Source organism: Ptychodera flava, chromosome 12 (genome assembly GCF_041260155.1).
Source record: "Ptychodera flava strain L36383 chromosome 12, AS_Pfla_20210202, whole genome shotgun sequence".
Lineage (NCBI taxonomy): Eukaryota > Metazoa > Hemichordata > Enteropneusta > Ptychoderidae > Ptychodera > Ptychodera flava.
Genome location: NC_091939.1, coordinates 39,542,302 through 39,556,210, shown reverse-complemented (window position 1 = coordinate 39,556,210; position 13,909 = coordinate 39,542,302). Strand labels below are relative to the sequence as shown.

The window sequence follows — 13,909 nt, the reverse complement described above, 5'->3', positions numbered from 1 at the left end:
GGTCCCTTTAATTGGGCACAGAAATGATTGGATTCTGAAAGAGGGTTAGTATTATATATTATAGCCCAAACATGGGACTATGTGCCCGAGGGTAGGTGACCATTTGCCCTACGTAAGGAGGGCAAATGGTCTCCTGCCCCGAGGGTACATAGTCCCTTGTTTGGGCTATAATATTTTTATTACATGCCTCTCTTACTCAGTTTGCACCAAAAATATTTACGTTTATTGGCAAATCATAGTCAAATGCTTTATTTTCATTTTAGACGAAAAACGGTTAAAAATAGAACGATTTTCATCATCAAATGGCGCATTGATATATTTAAACTACTGTTATGCGGTTTATCAATATTTTTATGCGAAATTTTCAAAACCGGATTTTCTGTGCAAAACATGCAATTTCAAGACTTTATGTCGAAAAGTTTTCAAATTGAAAATAGTTCCGGTTCACTTTCAGTCCAGTGATGACTATGCGGCCCGCGATGTCATCGGCGAGTTACCATTGAATCCTATGGAGCGCGCGACGTTCGATATACGAGGCATGTAATAATGCACACACTGTCCAAATCTGATTGATTGACCCTGTTAATGACATCGAGATCACTGAATCAAACATATGGAAATTTTTCACTTTGTTTATTGCTCTTTCCACATGTATTCTTTCTGCAGCAACCTGCCGAGTTTCAAAGACATCATCATCCGTCATTGCCCCTGTTGCCCAAGAAACGGTGGAATATTTGACTTTACATTTATTTGGTCTAGTAGATCTTGAATTTCAAAGCTTTTATCAGCCAATACTCGGTCCCCTGGGTCAAATGAATTTTTCAGGATGCCACTTTTGATGGTCAATTCACGATCTGAAATGCTGCCAGTTTACAGCTGGGAAACAAAGCTTATGTTGCCAGCAGGGGTTATTCCGATGAGTCCTTTCAGTGTGTTTGTCGATTTGTAATTGGAATGTGACTTAGATTTAACATTAATGATGATGGCATTTCAATTTTTATCTCAGTTGCATCAATGATAACACGAGTATCAGGATACTTATCTTTACAGGAATCTGGCATTGTGTTTATAACTACCTGCTTAGAAGGCCAAATATTTATGGAGCCAAGACGAAGATAAAGAAAATTTGACCAGGATACAACAGTATTGCTCACAGTAGTGACAGAAACTGAAAATCTGTATGATAGGTCACGCTCAAAAAGGCCTAATCGTACTCGACACAAAAGAAGGAAAAACTGGTTTTCAACTTAGAGCTTTCTTGGTCTCCCAATCTTTGTGCCTGTATTCTGGTGGGAACTTGATGTCTGATGAACATTTAAAAGGTTTTCACCATTGGGACCTGGATTTACATTATAACTTTAGGAGAGATTTAAAAACTTCTCTATTTGGAAAACCTGTATAAAAACAAACATCACAATCTTTCACATTTTCAATAGAAAACTCTGAATTGTGAAGGGCAGTCTCTAAACGATGGTTGTCAACAGCTAACAGTTTGATTTTGTTTTTCCTTTTTCAAATGTTCAAAACTTCAAGTACACGACGCTGTTTTTTTATCAGCCACTACATCTTTGGATGTCACACAAGTATCACCAGACTCACAATGTTCAGCAGAACTACTCTGGGCCATTGGTTTGCAAAATCTGGCGAGTTGAAATGCATTCAGTGGGCTACTTGGTTTTGGAATAGATTTTAAATGGGGTACACCTTCCCAACATTTAAAAATGCATGGCTCAGCACCAGGGTGAAGGGTTATAAACTGATGGAATTCCATATCCTCATCTTTAAAATGGAGAGAACAAACAACAGTATGATTTCCAACCTGAAACATAAACAAGTAATTAACCATATTAGTGAAGGGATTTAATGTGTCAATCAACATACTTATCAGAGTAGCGTTTATAAGATACAGTATACTGTGGCAGTGACCTTTCCTATTTTTAAAGCAACTACTGAACACAAATCCTATTTCATTCTAAAGACTATATTTTATCATTAAAGTAAGACTGTGCAGTTAGTTAATTTAAGATACAGCTTTCACATACATACCATGAAGGTCTTGTCTTCATCTCGCCTTATTTTTGCAAGCCATAGTTTTTTTATTTCCTCCTTTTGTGGAATTTTATGATAAGTCACATCTCCATGACCAGGTATTTCAATCTTGCCATAACTGGGGCAGAGTGGGACGGCACAATTTTTTTTGGTCTTCCCAGAATTCATTGAAGTTGAACAGAGAAGCTGAATTTAAAAAAAAAAATAAAAAAATGTCAGTGATCATATAGTATCATCATGTTATATTTGCAATCTCAGTTTATATTTACACTTTTTTTAAATGTTTCAGTCATCCTTGCCAACTTGGTGCTCTTCATTTAATTTTGATCAAAGTTTTAACTGCATGATTTATTTCTAAAAATTATCACATTCAGTTGCACAAATCTGCATAAGAAACAGAGTCCGTTTTAAGTTGTATTTTATCACAGCTTACAATCACAACACCACCACTGTCAGTGCCTTTGGGGAGTCATTAGACCTGCGGTCATTAGCCTGGTGATATGTCAACAAACTCCGCGGTGCGTGGTGACAGTGATATGACATTTATGGAATTTTGGTCTTTACTTTAAAATAACGGCAGATTTAACTTTAAAACGTATTTCCTGGCATTGACTGGGAAAAAGAAACTAAACTTACCATATTGGCAGCCATTTGGACATTCCAGGGTTGGCGGTAAACTCCTCAGCGTAGCAGTCGCCGGTTACATAACAAATTGTCTTCTGCATTCAAATGGAAGGTTCGTTGCCCCCCAAATGATGTCATTCATAAAAATGGCCGCTAGAGGGCGCTACTTATGAAAGGGGTATATAGCAGGCAGTTTCAGTGAATGCAAATATCATAATCTGACCTTCCTGCATTTAGCACATGCTGCTGTTGCTGCAAAGGATATTCTTGAAGGGAAAGGTCATTATAAGCTGATTTTGTCATATGTGTCTTATTTATAGGTTCAGTTAGTATAGGAAAGTCATTTTTATTGACAACAGTTAGTATAGGAAAGTCATTTTCATTGACAACAGTTAGTATAGGAAAGTCATTTTTATTGACAACAGTTAGTATAGGAAAGTCATTTTCATTGACAGCAGTTAGTATAGGAAAGTCATTTTCATTGACAACAGTTAGTATAGGAAAGTCATTTTCATTGACAACAGTTAGTATAGGAAAGTCATTTTCATTGACAACAAATTGCACGATTTCTCTAAAACAGAGGTGAAAAAGTTGATTGGTGAGCATTTGCAGGAAAGTTAAGTCTACCAACACCTCCCATTGTATTATTGGTGCGGCAACGAACATCAGTTTCAAGGAGGTCTTCTCCGACCATTCAACGGTTGGATTGTCTGAGGCTGTCGAGAAAAGCAGATCCAGGAGTCTTTCTAACCAACTGAGCAAATCTTCAACAGAGGGGCACACAAAGTATCAGAGCACAGTTTCATAACATCCCAGACCCCTTCCATTACAACCTCTCTATGATGGACGATCATAATTGAGCAACATCTGCCAAACTGGTTGTACTGTTTCAATCATTGTAAAAATAGTTATGACCACCTGGTCAACTAGCCAAAATGTGAGAATATAGTCGTTTGAGATTGTGAAATTAGGGAGTGTTCAGTTATCACAGATTCCTACGTAAGCGAATCAACAATGTTAAAATTCCAAAATCCAATTTCTTGCACAGATATCAACTTTTAACCATCCAAGTCTAAGTACTTTAAAATGAATTATCAACCGTCTATAAATATACAGAGTTAGCTTGTTGTGTATAGGGAAAAATTATTCATAGTTTCTTCATAGACTCCCATGTATAGTGGATGAACATTTTCAGTAAAAATTCCAAAATCAGATTTCTTGTACACATATTATGCACCTTTATTGTATTCTAATCAAGTACAATTATATATTCAACGTCTATATATGCACAAGTATAGCAAGTTTTTCATTGGAAAAAAATCATTCACAATTTTATCATAGACTTCCATGTATAGTGGATGAACATTTTGTGTGAAATTCTAAAGTCAATTTTTTTGTACACATACTAGTTGTAACAACCCTATTCCAATTATAAGTACATTTATGTCAATTATCAAATGTCTATAAATGCATCGATTTTGCTAGATTTGTACTGAAAAAGTATTACATAGTTTTCTAATAGACTACTATATACTGGTATAGTGAATCAACATTATCAACATCTGATTATCAATTAAATCCAAATATCAAAATTTTGAACGCACACACACTTGCGCAAAAATATTGCAATCCACCTGCAATTTCCGTCCAATCCCTTTGGGGGTATTTCAAAATACTGGCAAGTCAGAGGGGAAAATTTAAACATTAATACCCTGTGAGTTTGTGAGGGGGGTCATTTGAAAAAATCTGAGAATCTTTTTTTTGGGATTCCGCCCCCCCCCTCTCCAGAGGTGTTTGTGTGTGCAGCTTCACTCAAGCAATTGGGGGGGGGGGGGGGTCATGAAAATTGTGTCATCTTAAAAGGAGGGGTCATCAGTTTTTTGGTGCAATGAGTATGGGGGTTCACTTATTTGAACTGATGTGCAGGAAAAGTTTGCCAGCCCACCCCTGGCCATAATAACTGAATGCTCCCTTAGCAAGTTGTTGTCTTGTGTTGCTGACAGTGCCAGTAACAGTTTGAATATTGACAAAAATTGTGTGCATGTTTGTGAGAATGAGAGAGAGAAACAGCTAAGCTGGTCGTGCAAAAAGGTGTTCGTGCACAGTTTTTCAGCGGGCGAGCAAATTTCCAAGCTAATCAGCAGATGGGGAGAAAAAGTCAATATTTACTGCAGGCAGGGAAGAAATTTCATTATTTTCAGTGGATGGGGAGAAAATTATTGACAGTGGGTACCTGAAAATACGTAGAGGGAGGGGAAAGCCATGGTTGATGATAGAACGTGAGGGGTCCGAGATTAAGTGCCTAACTTAGAGGGGACCATTATAATGTTCCAAGGTACACTGCTAACTGCTGGCATGGTTTTGTGTTGATCTTGGTTGCCCAGTGGGCATAAGTTGGCAAGGGGGTATTAGCATAGCATTATACGAGCTTGAACTGTTGTGGGGAGAAGGAGGCGGGTAGACCATACTTGAGGGCAGATGGGCATCAAAATTCAGTAGGAGCTATACATTTTCAATGTAATATACTAGTATATGCCAGTGGGAGGGCAGTTACAAACAGCTCTACTTTCCCCTCCAAATTTTAGGTCAAAGTCAAAAATAAGTAAAATTGGTATACCAGCCTTCAAAACACGTTTTGTGATGATTTGGTGAAATTGATTAAATTTACCAGTTGGCAGCACCTTTAGAAACAGACAGACAGACAGATAGAGAGACAGACAGACATAATATCATACAGGTAGAGAGTGAAACAGCATACATACCGATTCTTTGCCATGTTGCTCTGAATCTGACATGTTCAACACTTACTGTGTTGATTTGATTTGATTCAAACAATGGATGTATGTAATCAAGCAGCTCATTTTTGTATGTAACCTATAACAGAGAGATTAAGATGTATGAACGGAGCGAGAACGTAATGTGGAACACCGTATGCATTATGTTCTCACTCTGTGTTGTCAAATTAAGTGATTAAGACGAGAATGTGACCTTTTGGTACGTCATAAAATGACACAGTGTAAAACTGTGTTTGATTGGTGTTGACTCTCGCTGTTATCCAATCATCACTAGCGTTACGGCATGATTTTGTTGCATCATTGTTTATAAACAGAGCTAGGAGAAGGTAAATGTCAGCTGTTGACACATTTTATTGCATACTTAATGGCGAGGATAAAATTTTGATTTTGATTGTGTAGGGTCCTTTAATGTGAATAAAGTTGAGGGAAGGTGGTCTTGCACAAAAATAACACCCTTGGAAGAAAAAGCAAAGCATATACATACAGGTTGCACATGGCTATAGAGTCATAGTAGGGATTCCCAAGCAGATCCGGTCAATCCAGTGTTCATTTCTCATCTCAAAAATGTTTAATTCTCACTTTTATGTGGCTTTTTGGAGTATCTGCAGTGAGTGATTGATACTTGTTCTTGGCAATAATTCCAATGAAGTGTTCTCGAGTTCACGCACGGGACACAAAAGTAAATAAATATTTGTGTAATTTTTGATTTGCAGATGTAGACGTGAAGAAATCACTGATTCCCCCCTCAGAAGTACTTTTGATATGGGAGGAAGATCAAGACGACATGGAAATATTGTTGATCGACACCTTCTCCAATGGGAGAAATTTGGATAATACACCTATTGATCTTGATTTATTTTCAGATGATGAGTGTCTCGGATTTTTCAGGTAGGCAAGAAAGATATAAATGTAAATGCATTATGGTTTACAAATATGTCATAATTGTCTTGCTTGTAATATCAATGTATGTGACATTTAAAGCAAGTTGGTTGTCTATTTTCATTTTTTGGTCTGATCGCTATGAAATTTCTTGTTAAAAACAGCAACAACAACAACAACAACAACAACAACACAATAACAATAATAATAATAAGAAGTATATTAATATAAAATGGTTGTTTAAAGTTGCAATATGGATCAGAATTGACCTTCATATTTCAAGATTTAACTTTATAGAAAAATCCACAACAATTTCATTTGCAGATTCGACCATTAACAGGAACACGGGGATGACTGTAATTTGAGTAAATTGATTTAATTACCGAATAAATTGCTGTTTTGGTACGTACTGTTTGCGAGATTAAAGCACAGAATTTGAAACGTCATTTTTACTATTTGAATATGTACGCATGCGTTTTTGATTCATGGTAACGGTTTATGAAGTTGCAACATCGTGTCAACATGCCTAGCTAGCCTTCCCACGGGCAAGCGGTCAGGTCTCTGACCGCGCCCTGGGTCTCTGCTGACTGATTCGGCCTTGCAAAAATGGAAGAAATTGGCCAAAATGTCGGCAAAATAAACACTTCTTGGTCAGATCGAAAGATGGAACCAGAAAATGAGTGACACGCGACTACTGCACCACGACGAGGAGGCAGACTCTGTCTACAGTTTCTCTCGAAAACACAACGTCGCCACTGAGTGATGATCAACTTCGCTAGCCAGCGGTGTTTCCTCGGGCAACACCGACCTACCAACACCGTGGCCGTGCGGACCCCACGATTTGTAATGTGAACCGGGCCATAGTCCCCCCGCAAGGAAATAACTTAGATCTGTTAGCATTCATTGATAATCTATATCCTTCAGGTCAAATATGCATTTTTCGGAAACAAAGAAAAACGGCAGTCTCCATCATTACATGTCATGGCATGGTCTCATTTACGACGCGTCGATCGACGCGCTGACATGGCCATGCAAGACCAGACTGAGGGGCAAGACAGTTGCCGAACTTCTGCAGTGGTGGATGATACTGAAGTGGGCAAAGCTTTCAAATAAATATAGCGTGCAGATACCTCGCCTTTTAACATGAAAAATATAACAACATGCAACGGGGAGAGGATTGCGGAAACGCTGTCAGGCACGCGGTGAACACAACCAGATCGGTGTACGTGGTCTGGACGATCGATCGAACGTACACAGTAGGTGCACACGGCGCGGCACTGACATACATGTATATGGGTGAGAAAAATCAATCACACGATCTTTTGTAGAGCTGTACTTTATCATATCGATATACTTATATTTCTGAAACATTGTGATGCTGTCAAAGTTAGGCAAACGCAAAGTCTGAGTCTGGCAGCTGTGGTGGTCAGACGTGTTCTACTGCTGCTCCTCGTTTAGTTCCGTCTAAACGTCCTTTTTTGGCCGATTTTCGCCGTGTTTTCCCTACTAGGAGCTACTAACTGCTTCAAGCAACCGTCCTATTTATCTGTGGATGATTTAGCATCTCCTGAACGACTTCTGAGAACATTTTATCTTCACCTACTCGCAACGGAGAAGTTAACGCGGATCAACACGTGTTTCTGTGTCTGCCATTGTATTCACACTGCCACGCATTCAAACGGACCTTGAGCGAACTTGGTTGAAAATTAGTCTTCAGCGAATGGTCTGCTATACATACAAGGTACTCTCATATACTTTCGTAGATAATGTCTACTGAGGAACTATTCTGTGACAATTGCCTGAAAAACATTTTGACGGATTCAACCATATTTCAGTGCACCGAGTGCATTGAATTTACCTGTGCGAAAACTGTTTCTACTCTACAAATACAGTGCCAAGCAGCAGTCCGACTCAAGGCGGCTACGGAGGCAAGTTAGTTTCAACAACAAAAAGTGGTCATACTGGTCCAGAACATTACTTCAAAATAATTACAGTTTTAATCTATTCACCATCCAGCAAATTGCCTAAAAGGTTCCATTAACTTTCTTGTGACTTCGCATTCCTGCCGACGTTATTTCTCTACTGTTTCACGTTTTGTTACGTCAAACTAATTTTTCATTCAACTAACGTCAAAATGGCTATACTCGGAGCAACGCTTACATTGTTGGCATTTTCTATCCTGAATATCGTGGTTGGCCAACATAGTCTATTTTCTCGTACTGATAACCGCAGGGCGGAAGAGCTACTAGCACCTGTTGATGTCTCGATGGTCGCACTATGCAAATCCATTGACATCAAATACCTATACCTGAACCACATGCACGTTTTCGATCTTAGCGAGCCTGCCAATTGTCAGAAAAATACTATTGCTTGCGGCCGCATAACTTCGTATCTTTTATTGCTGTCAATCGTCATGAGTGGAGATGTACAACTTAACCCGGGCCCAATAAAATGTCCATGTGGAGTGTGCGGGAAACCTGTCAAGTGTAACCAGCTTGGCATACAATGTGATGGTTGCGACATCTGGTATCACACTAAATGCATTGATATGCCCTGGTGTGAATACGACGATTTGTCAGTTTCATCTCAACAATGGTTCTGCCAATCATGTCAACTTCCACAGTTCAGTGATTCATACTTCAACGTCTCTACAGATAGCCGTGACACGGACAACAGTTCCATCTCCGATGACGGTGACTACCAATCATCTGCAAGTCATGTTAGTAATGTCAATAAACTGACTTTTCTTTACCTCAATGCCAGGAGTGTCAAAACTGTCCGTAGGAAAGACAGATTACATAAACTCAAAGACCTCGATGCCATACTAATCGGTGATCGGCACGATTGTATCTGTGTCACAGAACATGGTTAAATGAATCAGTTAAGGATTCAGAATTACAGGGGTCCGGTTATAATTTATTCCGTAAGGATAGAAAGCATGTTCACAAGGAAAAGGGGGGAGGCATTATGTGTTTGGTAAAATCATGTATTACGTCATTGCGTAGAACAGACCTTGAACCTGACAGTGAAATTATGGTAATCGAAATTTCGCCAGCTAAAAGCCATAAAATGGCAATTGTTTTGTGTTACCGTTCCCCTCAGAGTAATGCGGAGATTTTTGTTTCCGAGCTCAATGATACACTGCAGAAAGTTGTCAATTTTTATAATCATTTTCAAGTTATTGGTGACTTCAATTTCCCTAACATCAAAGGTTGTCAGGAACCAGTACTGCACGGTGTTTCGAAACATGAACAAGCTTTCTGCAATGTTATTCAAAAATTTTTCTTGGTGCAAATGAATAATATTCCATCACGCGAAAATTGCTTGAATATTCTTGATCTCATTTTCACTTCGATGCCCGACAAATTCGGAGATGCGGTAACCGTCTCTCCTGATTTTTTTCACACTGATCACAGACTATTGGAATTCCATGTACTTACCAAGTTTGATTATGTCAAACGCAAACCCTGTTTTATGTACAATTACAAAAAGGCGAATTTCGATCTTATTAGATCTACTTTGTCGAATACAAATTTTGATGATATTTTATCTTCAAATGATGTCAATTCAGCCTGGTCATTGTTAAAGAAACATATTTCTAAAGTTATGGATGCACATATTCCGAAAGTAAAGATCAAGGATATGTCTGCACCTGCTTGGATTGATGCTGATGTTAGGCATATGCAAAACAAAAAGACATCTGCCTGGAGACAAGCTAAGAAATCAAACTCTTCGAGTCACTGGGCAAAATTTCGCAAACTCCGTAATAAACTTAAAAACATGCTTACCTTGAAATTTCGCCTGTATATTGATGGACTTGGTAATACTATCATAGAAAATCCGAAGCGTTTTTGGTCCATTATTAGGCAAAAGACACGTTCTAAATCATTACCCAAGGTGCTTTTCGGTCAGAAGGGTTCAGTTACTACCGCTAAAGATAAGGCTACTCTTTTCAATAATTACTTTTATTCTGTTTTCACAAAGCCCAATTCCAATGTCATTTTGCCTGACATCTCCACCTTCAAGCATGGCTCTTTAGGTAATATTTCGGTCACTCAGGAGGAAATTTTGAATATTCTCATTGATCTCGACACTTCTAAAGCAATTGGCCCGGATGGTATTTCCCCACATTTTCTTAAACAATGTGCCAGGCAACTAGTTGAACCATTGTGTCATATCTTTAACTTATCACTTTCAACAGGTATATTGCCCGATGATTGGCTGACGGCAAATATAGTTCCGATACACAAGAAATCGGATAAACAACAAGTTGAAAACTACAGGCCGGTTTCTCTGTTATGTGTTTGTAGTAAAGTATTAGAGAGGTCTATATTTAATGTTATCTTTCAGAATATAATAGACCGCATCCATCAATTGCAACACGGCTTTGTTAAAGGGCGTTCGTCGTTGACTCAACTTTTGCAAATTTTCCATGACGTTGGTTCCATTTTGGACAAAGCTGGTCAGGTTGATATGGTGTATTTGGATTTTTCCAAAGCTTTCGACAGTGTTCCCCATAATTTGTTAATTCATAAACTAAAATCCTTTGGCATCCATTCTCAGTTATTAACTTGGTTAGAGGCTTACCTGACTAGGAGAAAGCAAAGAGTTGTTGTCGAAGGACTACACTCTGAGTGGCTCCGGTAATTTCGGGGGTTCCACAAGGTTCCATATTAGGACCGCTGCTATTTCTCTTGTACATCAATGACATGCCCAGCGTTGTCCAACACTCAACTGTTGCTTTATTTGCTGACGACTCAAAGTGTTACAAAATTATCAATAATATTGATGACTGTGAGTGTCTTCAGAATGATATCAATTCTTTGCTAAGGTGGAGTGAAGCATGGTATCTCCGTTTTCATCCAATTAAATGTCAAATTATTACAATTTCTCGCAGTAAACATCCACTTATCTATAATTACAACATGTCAAGCACGATCCTTGGTCGGGTTAATTCAATTACAGACCTAGGAGTGGATATTTCTTCCACTTTGGTTTGGAACAATCATATACAAAGACTTATAAAGAAGTCCAATATTAAACTTGGTTTGATAAAGCGGATTTTAGGTTTCGATGCTCCACAAAATGTAAGTAAGACCTTGTACACAGTCTTGGTAAGGAGTGGCTTGGAATATTGTTGTAGTTTGTGGGCGGGTACTACCAAACAAAACATTAAGGCTTTGGAAGGGGTGCAAAGAAGGGCCACACAGTTTATACTTCATTATCCCGATTCTGATTACAAAGAAAGGCTTACAGAACTTAATATTATGCCTCTCACATACAGAAGAGAAATGTCAGATTTGATATTTTTCATTAAGTGTATTCATGGATATTATGATGTAAATTTAAATGACTTTGTTCACTTTTACTCAGCCAATTCGAGTTATCCCAATACGAGATCAATTGATGACTATTTAAAACTTAAACCACAGTCTTGCCACACAGAATCATTTACACGTTTTTACTTTAATAGAATTGTACCACTATGGAATCATTTACACTCAGATATTAGAATGTCGGGGAGCGTCTCTCTTTTTAAATCAAGAGTAACTTCATTTTATCAGCAGAAATTTGTAAATATTTTCAATTGTACTGATACTTGTACATGGGTTTCAGCTTGTCGCTGTCATAATTGTCGTCCAATTTAATTATTTCCGGTCTTTTCACTGTTCCACAGCTGCCGACTTTGTTTTTTACTGTATGTTAAATTGTTTTTTTTGTGCATTTTGTTATGTGCCTTGTTGTTTTTATTTTCAATTTTTTAATGTGTGGTGGGGCAGTTATAGAGGTGCTCGTCACCTGTTTGTCTCAACCTTTCACTGGCGGCCACTTTATTCTTATGTTGAGTGCCACTCCTGGTGAGCTAGTTGTTTGTCATTGTGTCTTCTTTGTCTTTGTATGCCAGTGATGAAGTTAATAAATAAATAAATAAATAAATAAAAAAATTATCATCATGTATGTCAAGTTCTGTCAGCGTAACACACATCGCCCCTCCAACGTGCACTCCAGTGCGACGTCATCACTCTTGGTTGTACTTGTCACGTGCACAGCAGAAAACGCCAATGTTTTTGTTTTGAAAGTTGTTTACAAAACAGCTTTTCTAGGCGGGCCGCAACGTATCAAAATGAACGTATTTGTGTGTCGGGATTGGTAAGAGGCTTAGCTAAGAGGAGTACTTCAACGTAGTATGGTCTATTTGCTTTAGTTTTACGAAAAAAAATCGACAATTTTGATCCATATTGCAACTTTAAATAATTTTCTGATCAATTAACAACAGTGAACTTATCGATCTGAGTTAATTTGTCACAGTGAAGATCTATACAATATACTTGTGCTCACTTATAAAGTCTGTTTTTTTCAATAATTACAGGTTTGCTAAAAATGACCTGATCTGCTTGATGCTCTATATCTTCCAGAGAAGATAATTGGGTAAAATGGCACCACAGCAACAAGCATGGAAGCACTCCTTATTCTCCTGCAGTGGCTGTCATATCCCAAACGCTGGTGTGACTTGATACAGTTTTTTCAGAGAGAGAAAGCCAGAACTGAGTATTATTTTCAATACAGTATGTAATTTTGCATATAAAATATAAAATAATAATGCATTTTTTATGTACTAATATGATTAGTTCCTGCAAAAAGGTGGTAGCTCCAAATATCATTATAGATTCTAGACTCTCATTTCAGGTAATTTAATACTTTTTGTAACTTTTTTCCTGAGAAGAGTGTGGCAATGGTTTGTTTTCCACTTGCAAGTTTCACATCAATTTTTCATTATATTTTTACTGGTCAACATTTTGTTTTCAAAAATTCCCCAATTGAGGTCCCCCCCTCCAAAATCAAATTAGTCATCCCATCAAGCATAAAAGAATTGAACTTTTGCATTTTTTGTCAAGGTGACTTGACATACTTACTGAAATCTGTTTTGTTTGTTCTTTTATGCAGATAGTAGAATTATTACATCCACGGAGAATATGACCACCTTCTAACAAACTTAGACATGGCATGGCTTGATTCAGTGAGATTTCCTGCAGTAATCCATGATAAGGGAGCCCTGCTGGATAATTGCTTGGAATTTACAGATGGGACTGCCAGACCCATATCAAGACCATGTTGTGGCCAAGCAGTAACTGTCGTGTTCTCTGGCCATAAAAGAAGTCACTGTCTTATATTCCAGGTAAGAATGCCCATTTCTCTATCCAGGTAGTATTTGACCGTTTGTATGTAATATTTCACAGTTGGAAAATTTTGTTTTCCATCAACTCAAACTGTACAAGGTATGTGGAGAAGTGGTTAAAACACATTGACACATTTATTACCTTCAAGGTTTACCTTTCAGAACATCCCCTGTTTAACATTTTTTTGTCAAAACTTTGGAACCATATTTTACACAATTGATCAAAATTATCTGTGTTGTTGTAGTTGTAAGATTTTCCCTTTGGAGAATCAAAACAGGAAATATCTTTTTTTTGGTTTCATAATTGATGACATATTAAATATCAAAACAGGAACTATTTTTTTTTTTGTCTTTATAATTTATGACTTTATGAATACATACTGAG

The 13,909-nt window shown here is 37.8% G+C and overlaps 1 protein-coding gene across 1 annotated transcript in view; it reads left to right on the top strand.

Annotated features, from left to right (window-relative positions):
* The window catches only part of LOC139146365 (uncharacterized), a 39,456-nt gene extending 26,571 nt beyond the window's left edge, over nucleotides 1–12,885 (top strand). Inside the window, exons 4-5 of the mRNA XM_070717757.1 lie at nucleotides 6,182–6,356; nucleotides 12,718–12,885. The gene's annotated coding sequence lies outside the window, so the exon portion shown is untranslated. The remainder of the gene's footprint in view (nucleotides 1–6,181; nucleotides 6,357–12,717) is intronic.
* The last annotated feature ends 1,024 nt before the right edge of the window (nucleotides 12,886–13,909 follow it).